We start from the raw sequence: 14,308 nt of genomic DNA, 5'->3' as shown, positions 1-14,308 counted from the left end.
CTCTAGAATAGTGAGTGCTCTCTACTGACTTCCTAATTGTCCCTGTTTCTGGGTTCCAATTCCAGAACTGACCATAAAGTGGGGATTCGATAGCCAACAGTTGTCAGTCATTCTCCCCACCCTTCAAGTTCTCCATGTGGTTGCTTCTCTCTCACTCTGCAGACATTTTCTTAGAGAAGGAGGCATAAAGGAAATAAAGATATTTTACCCCAAAGTACATTTCTTTGACATATTTTGAAATGGCTGCCACAGAGCCAGCAAACAGAAGTGGCCTTGCAAAGCTGTCTTTTGTGGGGAAAATGTGCATTTGTAGAGAATCTCCATGAATGTAGCCTGGCCTTTTCTATGCCTTTCCCAGATCTAGGAGAGATTGAGAGTCTGAAACCTTTACAAGTCTAAAGAGACACAATTATCATTTATTACCTCTGAGGGAGGATTCATCTATAAAGCAAGTCCACCTTTGCCAGCCAAGCCCCTTACTTTCTCTCTCCTATAACCTGTCTTACCACTAAAAACCTGTTTTCGGGCATGCTCTGAGTCCACATTCTTACTATAGTCTTAAGATGGGATATAAGCTTCTATATATTGTTGCGCTGGGTCTGCATTCTGATGGCTACTGTGTATACATGTTAAATAAATTTGTATGCCTTTTCTCCTATTAATCAATCTACCTAATGTCAGTGATTTTTTTAGAAAAACTTTAGGGAACCAAGGGCCCATGGCCCCAACAGACAGTAGCTGAAAAATGAATTCATTGGTTAGTTTTTATATAAACTTTCTTTTCAAACAGTGAGGAAGAGATTGGAAAGAGGGGCGAATAAGGGAAAGATAGACAAGCAGATAAATAGAGAAAGAGAATGAGACCAACTAGTCTCTGAACCATAATTTCACATTTCCTGCTAGAAATTTTAGATATAAGTTCTAAATTTCTCTTCAAAGAATCAATATGTCAGTATGTTCAATTCTTTGCTTTCTACTTTTAAACTTAACTTCCTCGTAAAGCAACCTTTTTCGATTACCTACTCCACCCTGACTCATTGCGATTACCTGCTCCACCCTGACTCATTCAGATTACCTGCAACCTGCTCCGCCCTGACTCATTCTCCACCTTGCATAACCATTTTTTTCCCGCCAAAGTACTCACCCCGTCACTCTCTTTAAATTAGCCAATCAGAATTAGTTTAGCCTGTTCAGTCTAACCCTAGCCAATAGGGGAACGACGCAGCAGCAGGGGCCATGTGAGTCAGGGATAAGAAGCCCTTCCCCTCCCTTGTCCAAGTGTGCGCTCACCATTGATCCATCTGTAAGGGCACACCCTTCTATAGAAGTAACTTACCTTGCTGAGAATTAAAAAGAAAATTTTATATTCGAGTGCTGTTCCTTTTGCGGCACTGAAACTTTATATATATAACAAAAATCTGATTGGCTTGGCTTTGGTCAGGTGTCCACATGAGTACAAACAAACAAAAGTGTTCAGGTTGACAACAAACCTGCTGAGGGAATAGACACTCTGAGAAGAGGGACTCGGGCAGAAGAAAAAATGATTCATGGACAGAATGACTGGCATCTATTAGACACTAGATTGCCACGGCAGGCCCCACTTCTGGTAACTGGGACCATGATGTGGTAATGCACTCTTCACTCCAGATAGTGACTGAGGAAACCAGCATCTCTAGTCCTGCCTCTAGTTCCCAAGCCAGCAGTCTCCAAGCCTGCCCACCTGCTGGTTTGGATTCCTAGGGTTGAGGTCCATTTGCTGCCAGCCTGATGCAGACTGTTTGCCTTGGCAGTTAGGTCCTCTTGTTGGTTCCCGGGCCCTCTTCAAAACTGGGACTTGCCTGACATGTTGACTTTCTCCTATCTCTGCCAGTCAGTTTCTCCCCTGAGTGCCTTTTCCTAGCAGCAGGGTACTGTCTATCAGACTTCAGCCAAAGTCACTCAAAAATCCTGTTCTGGAAGCAGAGGAAGGGCACTTACATCCACTGCTTTCCAAGTCATCCTAGTCTATTTTTAAAAAGGGAACGAAACAATCTCGGGGGACATTTCATCCCTAAAAATCATTCTCCAAGGAAAGTTCAAAGATGGGCTGTTGTTTAGAGATCAATGAAAAAGAGATGGAGTTTAAATATTAAGAAGAAAGCTCTTGCCTTCAGGTAAAGCTGACATTTGCATAATAATGAGAATGACTAGCCAGATGGAATTGAGAATCTGACTGGAATCTCAAATCCTGGTGAGGGAAGATTCATTTGCCTGAAATGGCAGTGGGAAATATGCTAATCAGGGGTTTGCTGCTGTCCATCATGTTCAACAGATTCTGAGACAAAGAAATAGAGAGTTCACAAATAGGAGGTGATACAACTTGACATTAAACTTAATTTGGTTTGTTTTCCCATCAGCCCCTGACAGATGTGCAATTGTGGAAGTCTTTAAAGGGGGTGGGGGAGAACGATTGCCTTCTGTCAGAACTGTCTGACATTGTCATCCCCAGTGCTGTCATTGTCATTATTGTTATTGTGTTAGAAACAACAGGAGGGAGGGAGAGGAAACCCAGAGTTGACTCAAATTATTATTGGGAAATAATGGGAACATCTTCAAAGAAAAGTAAAAGGAGAAGAGAATAAGGACTCCAAATAAACAATTTTGTGTCTTGATGATTAACAAAGGGAAGAATTAGTACCTGAGTGATAGAATCAATAATTTAGAAGACATCTCACCTTAGAAATTGAGGTCACTGAGGGAGACAAGGTTATGTTAGCCTGACCCAGACTTGAGCCTGGATTCTCTTATTTTGAGGCAACAGAAGCTATTCTGGGGGAAGATGGAGGAAAGTTGTAGGCCACATTCTAAGATGGCCCCTGTGATTTCCTCTCCCTGGTGGTAAGCGTTATATAATCCTCTTTTTTTGGGTGTAGGCAGAACATGGGGCTTGCTTCTAACAGAATTGTTCCCATGATTATGTAACATTGCATCACGAAAGTGACAGAGTTTTGAAGATGTAATTAAGGTCCCACATCAGTTGACTTTGAGGGAGATTATTATAAGTGGGCCTGACCAAATTGGGTGAGCCCTTCAAAAGAGGGCTTAGGCCTTCTTTGAAGTTGCAGACTCCAAGCAACAGAGACTCTTTCTCTCTCCATTGCTTACTTCAAAGAAGCAAGCTGCCATGAGTACAGCCACAAGGAAATTACTTCTGTCAACAACCCAAGGGAGATTGGCAGCAGATTCTTTCCATGTTGAGTTCACAGATGAGAAAAAGCCCAGGTCAACGTCATGATTTCAGCTCTGTGAGACCTGATCAGAGAACTTGCTAAGCTGTGCTTGGACTACTGACCCACAGAAACTATGAGATAATACATGGCTGTCTTTTAAAGCCACTGAGTTTGTGGTAATTTGTTACAAAGCAATAGAGCACTAATCCAGACTTGAGCCCAGACTTTGAATTTTATTTTTTAGAAAGTCAATTGAAGCAAGGCTATGTAAGTTAGCTCTTCTGGTAGGAGGGGCAGGGCAATGAGGATCAAGAATGCAGGTGTCACATACACATTTCCACAGCCAGTTAGATGCCAATCTAGGCTCTTCTTATTTATGAGTATGTCTCCATAGGGCTGGATGACTAGTACGGCCTAGTCTCTGATTCCAAAATTATCACTAGATTAGGAAGCCAGTCTTCCTAATCTTTTCAGTGGAATAACTGAAAATGCTGTCCATCCAAGTCCATACTTTCAAGGCAATGACTAAACTCATGTTAGGGCTGCATCTGTCTCTATCGTTAAGCACTCTGTTTCTTGTTGCTCAATGTTAGTTCAATTCAATGAAAAACAACTTTTGTTGAGCATTTACTATATTTAAGGTTTTCTATTGGGGTGAGAGCAGGAAGTGGGGTTGTTATTAATAATTATAAAACACAGAATCAAAAGTCAAGCATTTCCTGCAGAAATTTCCAAGTTTGTATGATACACGGCCATCTACTCTAGTAGCTATTAAAGAAGGCAGATTGTCAAGTGTTATAACAGATAGCAAAGGGCTGTGACTCCACCATTTTCTGGCTGTGTGACCTTAGGAAAATTACCTACTAGAGCTTCATCTGAGAGATAGCATTAATGATAAAGATAACAATAATATTATTAATAACGTGGTTTTGAGAACCAAATGAGCAAAAAATACATGACATACATGGCATACAGTAAGCTCTCAATATGTGTTACCATTATAATATAGTTTATGAGGGAATTATTAGGGAAGACTTCCTGTAGGAAGTGATCTTTTAAATCAAGCCTAAAATTGTTGCTAGGTGTTTTATGGGGAAAACATAAGAAGATTCCAAGCAAAAAGACCACCAAAGATCAAAGACCCAGAGGTGAAAAGAAGATAATTAGTTGGGTGGACAGTGGCTGCCTGCAGTCTATATCACACCTTCCTTCTCTCCCTCTGAAGAACTCAAATGTCTATTTATCTCAGACCAGAGCTTGACAGGCATCTTCTTAAGATTTTAGAATAGCATAGATGCTGGCCTCCAAATCCCCACTAATTTTATCCTCTTTAACTATAACTGGGATTTGAACCTTGAAACTCAGAAGAATACAGATATGTGTCCGGTCTACACTTTCAGAGTGGTATAGCCTTATCTCAGAGGGCCTGTTTAGCAAACTGAAGAGTACGTAGGCTCCAGATTCTCCGACCTTTGGAGATGGGCACACTGAAGAGGCCCATTAGTGATTAATTTCAGTTAAAAAAAATCTTGTGTAGCTCTGTAAGACCAAGTTTGGCAGGGTAGGTTTCTTTTTCTGTCTTCGTCTTATTTTCTTTCTCTCCTCATTCTTAGAAGACAAAGCAAGGAGGCAGAGACTTATAGTAATACATCTAAATCATATGAAACAAAGGATCAAAGTTACCATGAGAAAGCGCCTGTAGATGCTCCACTTTGAAGACACTGAAAACTTTACATCTCCCCTTAAAAATGGCAGGAGACACTTTTTAGAGTGGACCCAAGAACCTGGGGTGAGGACAAACAGCCAGAGGCTAGGAATGAAAATGAGAAAGAGAAGGCAGATAAAAGAGTTCTCGGATACTCATATAAGGTAGATTGTGTGTGGGATGAAGGGCAAATGGATGGCAAAATAGAGCAATGATTTTTTCATCTCCTGAACCCTGGGATTGTTTATCTATGTCTCAGTGTGGACTCTACCATGTTTTCCCTCGGCATCATCAACAAAACTCTGGGGTTAATTTGGGGAGTGGGTGTTGAAATTGCATGAGACTGTTGCTATGGCAGAGTGTTCAGCCTTTTCACAAGCACAGAAACATTCTTCAGTGAATGGGAAAAATAGCAGCTTCTTATTTCCAGGAACCAGTTCTGCCCTGAGTCTCAGTGCTGGTAAACCAATTTGCAACATGAAGTCTAAGACACTGGGGTCAGCTTGATGCTCACTGTGACTGATACTGTTACTGATTTTGTTTGTTGAACATTATCTGGTACTCACTTCAAAAATTCTTCTTAGAAGACTTGTTATTTGCAAACAGGACACCCAGAACTCAGAGTGTTGAGGTTTAGATATCTATCACTAAGGCACAGTGGGTCTGTACTAGTTAAATCCCCAATACTCAGGTTGCTTGTTTTTCTACAGGGTTGGGTTTCAGTCTCTTCTCTCAGATCACTTATTACAACTTATAACTTCTTTATTTATTGCCAGTCTTCTCTAGGCTGTGAGTTTCTTGGGGGCGGTCTTGTGTGTCTGGTCTGCTGCTTTATCCTAATGGCCCAGCACAGTGCCTGGTACTGTCAGTGCATATTTGTTGAATGAATGAATGAATTTCGAGGACACTTCTGTTTGTGCACCTCCAGCATTTGTGAGGTTGATGGTTTGTGTTCAGGAACAAGGGGTCACTGTGCATTTGTGTTGATGCTTCTCTTCTCACTGGGCATGGCTGCCTCTTTCTTTCTCCCCGTCCTCTGATTCTCCATCCTCTCACAAATGGTCTTACTGCCCTTTTCTGTAGCTTGCCACATGGTTAGATATGTCATTGGAGAGCTAGAAGGTGGTAATCACTTTAATGTTCACACCTGTTCTACTTCTTTGGTAGGAGGTACAGACTGACTTGTCTGTTCAGCAAAGAGGGAGAGAAGGGTTCTCAGCAGCTGAAGTGGCGCAGGAGTAGAGGAGATGCCCACTTTTGGTTCTGCATTAAGTCTTAAGTGCTACAGAGTTCATCAGCCAAGGCACCACGGCCTTAGTGTTGCTCAGATTAGACATTATGTAGCATTTGCCAGCAAAAGAAACCCACCCTGGTCTCTCCTGGATGACTTGTAAATTTCCTTTGTGGACTTCAGTTGTAACTCAGTGAATGTACCCAAGACTTAACTAACATTTTCCTGGCCCTAATATATATGAGCATATATTAACCATCTGCTGTTTGAAACCTACAGTATCTCTCTCATACGACACCTAAGATATGCGAGGTCTTCTCACAAGTCTGGATAAAAGTAGAATAGCACCCTGGTGGTCCCAGGAACCAGACCAACTGGGGAGCAGGGACCTCAGGCCCAGGCCTTCCTACTGCAGAGCTTTTTTTTTTTTTTTATGAATGGATAAATTATGGTGCCTGCTTGGAGGTTGTACTGGTTGTTGTGGCTGTATAAATATTTGTGTATCAATTGTGCAGGGAGTGGGGGGCAGGCACTGTTCCAGTGATGTGTTGGTGGCCTGAACATCTTTTTTCCCTCTGTGATATAATGCCACTTGTCATTTATAATTAAAGCTATCACTTCACAACTAACAAAGTCATTCTGACCAGCAAGAGACGACTGGAAGTGCTCTTCCCTACAGAACACCAAACTGGCACTGAGCTGTTTGTCATCATTGTTTTCATTGTCTTCCTGTGGTTATTATGTTCATTATTAATAACGAAGATCATGATCATTAGGCCTAGGAAGAAAATAATGATAAAATGTCTCCAATTACACATTATAAATGCAACATGTTTTTATCATTATGTTGTATAGTATAAATTATAATCATTATAATCACTATAACAATATGAACTTCTGCTTGAGTTTGTCTTCTATATGATCAAAGCATTTGAAGACATGATCTCGTTAGCCTTCATGACATTCTGTCAGAAGGAGAGCAAGTTTCAAATTACAACCCTGTGTGTTGGAGTAAGTATGGACTGAAGGGGGTGTTGTAAAGAACTCCAGAAACCCAAAACAAAATGCAGCCAAATAAACAGTGAGTAGACACACAGCAGGGAGATGTGTCTGACATGCCATAAAGTCTGAAATGAAAAGGATTTCTGAAAGTTCAATTCTCTTATTTTCACTGTGCATTTTGTCTCTGCCATTTCCCAGTTGTGTGACCTTGAGAAATTTGCTTTGCCTCTCTGAGCACGGTGATTAATAGTGCTTTATTTTCCTATTGCAATTAGAGGCAGTACATATGTTCTGGTCCTCCCCCCACTTTCAGTTTAATGAAATGACTCAATGCAGCCTGAAATAAGGTCCCAGCCTGGGAACTTTTGGGAGGAACTGAGTATTCAACCCAGCACCTGGCACAGAGCTTGGTGCATGGTTGGTTTGTGCTTAATGAATGTCAGCTGAATGACTAAAGATATAAAAGGAGATTGCTTTATTTAACTTATAAATGGGAAGTTTTAAGTCGATTTATTAATTTCTGGCACAAAAATAAGCTGCTGAGATGCCTGAAATCAGAGCTAATCTGCCATTTACCCTAGTCAACTGCCACCCCTGGGATCTGACTCCTCTACTTCTCTCAACCCTGCTGGGCAGGGACCCAGGGAGGCAGCCTGTGGGGGCAAAGGAGGTCTTTGGGCTATAGACACACCAGTGAAGTTGGCCTATTAATGCCATCCTTACAGATATGAGCCTGATGGGCTGTGCCTCTGCTCATCACCCATGTCTCTTCCACTGTGACTACAACTCTTCCTTTAGGGACTTTCTGTTTCAAGGCCATCTTTGAACCTAGGCTCACTCTGTAACTTGACTCTTCCCAGAGACAAATGTTATACAGTGTGACTTAAACCTGAGCTTTCAGGATCTCCTGCTTGAGGAATCCTGAAATTGGCTGAAAATGGGATGGTCTCTTCAGTATTCCAGGATCCTCTTGTTCTGTATGATTCACACTCCAATTTGCATCTAGGAGGGATTTGCTGACAAAAAGTAAGCTCATTTTTGTCTCAATTATTAGAAAGTCCTCATTAGTAGAACAAATTAATGAATTCTTAGTTGTCTTTTAAAATACTAATCATGAAGTCTCAGCACACTGCTATCTGGCTTCTAAGGAGAGCTGACTACCACATAAGGCTTTGCCTTGAGTGAGAAAGAAACCTCCATTATGTTAGGCTACTGAGATTTGAATTTGTTTGTTATAGCAGCTAGTGTATTACCCTGACTACTGTGGATACTGACAGAGAAATTCCTGAAAGGTGGGATGTTGACGAAATGGCAATTCAAGGGAGGGAGACATTACACACGTGGTGGGGCTATACTACTTTACTCCTCCATTGTTCCCTTTGATAGTAATCCCAAACGTCTGTCTAGAGGTTCACAGCTTCCACTGACATCCTATATGACTCCCACAGATGAAAATGGAGGAGAATGATGTCTCAGGAGGACCAGAGTCAGGCACAGCACACTCTCTCCCAGTTTTTCTGCTGTGCCTCCATCCCACCCGTGTGCTCACACTTCAGCTTCTCTGTAAGATACGCAGCCATCGGTCACGTCCCTGATCTTTGCCTATGGGACTGGGCAGAGGTATGGTGGCTGGGACCTGCAGAGTGGATGTGTGAGATGGCCATAATTCCAGGCTAAATGAACGCTCTGCAGGTTCCTTTGCTGGTTGCCAGCTCTCAGCTTTGTGTGCTGGAAACATCTTGAACAAAATGTCACAGAGAGCATCTCGGCAGTGTCCTGCTGACTGAGGACCTGGGACTGCCGAGGCTGCCATCTGCCTGCAGCCTCTCGGAGGTAATTATATCAGAGTCTCTCAAGGCCTGGAACAAGGGGGATGTCAAATGCACTTTCCTTTCTCTAGGAAGGTAATTTTCATTTTATCATCTCACTTGGAGCTGCATATCCTTGTGGTCTCCAGGTGTGAGAGAGGTGCAGGGAGAGAAGAAAAGGTACCTGGGGAGAGACAAGGAAAGGGGGCACAGTGGGAGGGGAGGGTAGGGGTGGGACAGGAGGTGGGGGAAGGATGAGGGAGGGGCTTACTGCTACTGAACCCAGAGAGGGGCACATATGCTAATTTTGGCAACTTTTAATTAAATGATAGGCTGGAAAAATTCCATTATTATTACTGCTTAGCTTTCTGACTGTAGTGGCTTAATGTCTTCTTTATTAGTGTAATAGTCTGAAAGCATTTTCTTTCTTCTTCTATTGCTAATTTGCATTAGGAAAAGGAAATGTGTCTGATACATCTTTGAAAGAAAATATTTCCAAAATTTGCTGAAGACGGAGTTTTTATACTTTCTCCCTCTGCCTCTCCTCCTATTGCTTCTTGTTTGAGTGGGAGGAAAGGTGGGTGTAGTTCTAAAATAAAGGATGATTGAGACCCTCATCTGGCAAGAGAAACACAAAGCAAGTCCTCTTAAGACACATTTTTGAAAAATGTGGGATTACTTTAAGTCACCTTTCCTAGGATCTGGGTTTTATGGGCTCCTCTGATTTGGGGCAGCATTCACGGGTCTCTGGAAGAAGGAGAGGCAACAACATCCTTTTCTTAATTATGAATTTTTTATATGAAAAGTCTAGGGACCACACCATGAGGTTACTAGAGGGCTGGGCAACTGTCTAGATACCCTTGGGTCAGGTAACAAAAGGCTTATAGACAGTGAAAAATGTGCTTTGAGACTTTATTTCCATTGTTTTCACAGCAAGTCTACAAATTAGATTTTATTTTTAAAATCATTTTAAATTTGAAGAAATTGAATTGTATGAAGGAAAAATGGTTTATCTGAAGTTGTCTATAAGTAGGCTGATGAACTGAAGACAGTTCTGGTCAAAATGGGATGAGGTGGTCACCCGACTAGTAAGTTCAATTCTGGATCTTCAGATCCAAGGACAGGATTCTTTCTTCTTTTTCACAGCTTCCCTGGTATATGCACTGTTTTAGTTGCTGTGTTAATTGGCTTTGTTTAGACTTCCATCACTTTGCACATGGATACTAGCTGCCCTATCAGTGGAGTAATATGGCTGATTTAGAGCTATACAGGAGAATGAAGAAACCAAATATTAACAATATTGGCTTGTGCCTTTTGAAAAATTGCTTTTGAGATGTTGCTCAGTTTATTGTTCAAAACATGTCTGGAAATCCCAAGTCTTGTTATTCATCACTAGACCCAGTTTCTAGGGCCATTCAGGAAACGAAGTCTCATTTTGCACTTCCATTTTGTGACAAAATTACCTTTTAGTAATTTGCCTCTTGTTTCACCTCTCTTGCTCTTCTAGTTTTGGCCAGAAAAGAACTTCTTGCCTCTCTTTTTCTATTCTATGTTATTATTTCCGTACACAAACTTATTTCAGTGGTTATGTATCTATAACAATAGAGAACTTGGTTGATTGTAAGTGTAGATGGTGCTTAATGACCACCAACATGGTTTAATAAGTAAAGGAAGTAACCCACTGAATACTGAGGACACTACATACTAGTATCGTGTAACATATGACAGAACATTATTCAAATATAATGTAAAATTGACAAGAATTCAGGATTTGGTTAGTAAAAAGTAAGCATTGTTATAGTATCATAAATGAAACTCCAAGAAGGTTTTAGAAAAGACATTCCACAGGATGAGGGGAGTAGAATCATAATCACAGAATACATATCCCGGCAATAGACTAGACATTGGTTGTGTAATTTTTAAAAAGCCAGTGGGGAATACAAATTCCTCTTTAAATTAGTAGATACATTACAAAGGCTTGTAAAAGAAAGCTCAGAAAATAAGGAGTATTAAATACTTTTGCCACTCAAGAACCTTTTATCTTTGATCAGTTTTTTGACTCACATTTTTATGAAGTGCATAAGTCAAACATGATTAAATAAATTGCGATTTTTTTATGGTTAGAAGTGGTCAAGTATTAGCAATTTTATGTTACAACCTAACATTACTATTTCTATTTTGCTGAGGGAGAAATAGAATTGATAACCAATACAGAGTTATTGGAGATTGGATTTATTGGAGAAATCAGGAAAGGGGGCTATCAAGCACTTCTGATCCCCAATACTGTTTTTTCTTTTTTGAAGCTACAGTTCCAGTGGCTGTTATGGAGCAGAAACTTGATAAATGTGTATGGTAGTTTAGAAAAAAAAAATGGCCACAAGTGTGTTGACACTGTCCCGTCAAGAGGTGGAGTTTATGTTCTCAACCCTTGACTCTAGACAGACTTGTAACTACTTTGACCAATAGAGTATGATGGAAGTGACACTATGTGAGTGCTAAGACTAAGTCATAAAAGACCATGCACTGTTTACTTGGTTCTCTTGGAATGCTCAGTCTTGTAACACTTGTGAATTCCAGTCATCATGCTGTGAGAAGTGCAAGCCACATGGAGAGACCACATATGAGTGTTTCAGTTGACAGCACTGGTGAAGCCCAGTCTTCAAGTCATCTCAGCCCAAGTACCAGGCATGGGACTGAAGAGACCTGCAGATGTGTCAGCCCCAAGTTGTTGTAGTCTCCCCTGCTGAGATTCCAGACTCTGTGGAACAGAGAAAAGCCATTCCTGCTATATTCTGCTTTAAGTCCTGACCCACAGCATCTGTGAGCTAATAAAATGATTGTTGTGTTAGGCCACTAAGTTTGTGGTGCTTTATTATACTGCAGTAGGTAAGTGGAACAACTTGGACAGGATGTGTACTTCTTGTCTAGGAGATTGAGCTTCATTCTCAGTTACAAAACCTATATGGGTGCCCGAAAGTCATTTGAGTTCCAGCCCGCTGCTCTCCCTACCCATTGAAGCTCATGCTGGCTGTTAGCTGTGCAGAAACACTAACCATGGGTATCAAAGTGATACTGGCCCTAATTGGTTGGATGATCTGAGAGGCCTGAAGAAGGTTTCTGCCTAGTGTGGAAATCTCCTCCCACAGACACTCAGGTTTGTCAAAAACACCTTGAAGAATGTGTTCTCAATTCTGAATGCTGCTGGAATACCGAAGAATTCTTCACATGTACGTCTATGTTCATTTAAAAATAACTTTTAAAATAGTATTTATTTATTATTTTTAAAAACTTTTGAGAAAAGGTCTCATTCTTTCACCCAGGTGGGAATGCACTGGCATAATTATGGCTCACTATAGTATTTATTTATTATTTTTAAAAGTTTTTGAGAAAAGGTCTCATTCTTTCACCCAGGTGGGAATGCACTGGCATAATTATGGCTCACTGCAGCCTTGACCTCTTGGGTTCAAGCAATCCTCCCACCTCAGCTTCCTGGGTAGCCACCATGCCTGACTAATTTTTTTGTACTTTTTTTTGTAGAGATGGGGTTTTGCCATGTTGGCCAGGCTGGAAAGATATCTTTTAAAAGTCGTAATGCGTATTCATTATATCATGAACTCAAAATACAGACACACTCAAAGAAGAATGCAAAAAACATCCATAATGCCATCCAATGACACTTGCTGTTAACAATTTTCAAACTTTCTTTATTGAGTGTAAATCATATGACTCATTTGTATATAATACAATGCGATGCATAATTATTATAATAAAATTCACGAATATATATAATACATATTAACATGATGGGATTATACTATGTTATTCTGTAACTTTCTTTAACTGAAATATTGTTGAAATTGTTTTGTGCCTCTGTATAAAGCCCTAATTTATTTGTACTGATTGCATAAGATTCATTGTCTGATTGTCTGTAGTTTATTGCTTCCCTTGTTGATGGATATTTACAGTTTTCTTCTGTTGTAAAAATTACATTGCATCACCGTCCAGTGATAGTACCTCAGTGGTTCAGGCTGGCTGTTGGTTGTTGCAACTCCTTGTCTGTTGCACATGTCAGTCACTTTTTAATAGGAGATGTTTTCGCTTCTCTCCCGCTCCTTCAACACACACACACACACACACGCACACACACACACACACGCACGTGCACACATAAAGGAATTCAGTGGGAGAACACACGCAAACACACAGGGAAATCCCACAGAAGTCGACGATGGGATTTTGAGATTAGATGCTTTCAAAAGGGAGCAGGCTGTTGCCTTCTCAGATTTTGTACAGGGTTGCAACATCTGCTCCTCTGACGAAAGAAATATTTAAAGATGCTGTGGAAACAGGTTAGGCCAAATTTGAAAAGTTTTTCCTTCCCTCACTGTTGAATTTGTAAATATATCCCCTATGCTTTTTTGTAAATGCAAAGTGTCACCATAAATGTGGAATAAAAATGGGCTGGTTAGCCTGTTGCTTTAGGTTCTCTAAAATGGAGGAAATAAAATAGAAACTTAAAATAGTGTGTTCAGGAATGAAGCTTTTTTTTTTTTTTTTTTTTGCCTTCAAGCAAAAGGTAAAAAATAACTGCCTTGCTTTTTGTTAACTGCTTTTTAAAAAATCAAGTTGCTTTTTGTTAACAATTGTTAGAATCAGTAGCTTAGGCTTTTCCCGGCATTCTTTGCTGGAGTATTCTGCAAACCTTTCACAAGACAATATCAATGTTGCTCAGAAGCACTTGGAATTTGGGATTTCTCTATGATGGGAGAAAAGAAAGCTGAAAGGGGCTCTCTCCTTTGCTATAGTTTGGACTTCATTTGTTACCTTTCCAGCTCCTCAGGGTATTTCACAGCTTGAGGCATTAACTTAGAACTGGGTGAGTGGCTCCTTTTTGATGAGAGGGTAAGTGTGGAGGAAGTTAGAGGTTGGGGAGCTAAGCTTAGGTTTTGTTGTCAATCTAGTTAAGTTAGAAATTCAGTTCCATCATTTACTTGCTGTGACACCTGGAGTGTTATTGAACCTTTTTGAACCTTAGTTTCCTATTTTATATGATGTAGATGGCATGGGGTCAGCTTTGTGAGGAATGTAGGTGGTAAACATAAAATAAGTGGCACATAATAAACACTCACAAATGTTAGTTTGTGTCTCTGATTAAGACCACCAATTTTTTTTACTTAATTAAAATTTATTTTATTTTATTTATTTATTTTTATTATACTTTAAGTTCTGGGATACATGTGCAGAAAGCGCAGGTTTGTTATGTAGGTATACATGTGCCATGGTGGTTTGCTGCACCCATCAACCCGTCATCTACATTAGGTATTTATCCTAATGCTATCACTCCCCCAGCCCC

Source organism: Hylobates moloch, unplaced genomic scaffold (assembly GCF_009828535.3).
Source record: "Hylobates moloch isolate HMO894 unplaced genomic scaffold, HMol_V3 SCAFFOLD_8, whole genome shotgun sequence".
Classification (NCBI taxonomy): Eukaryota; Metazoa; Chordata; class Mammalia; order Primates; family Hylobatidae; genus Hylobates; species Hylobates moloch.
This window is presented reverse-complemented; position numbering follows the sequence as displayed.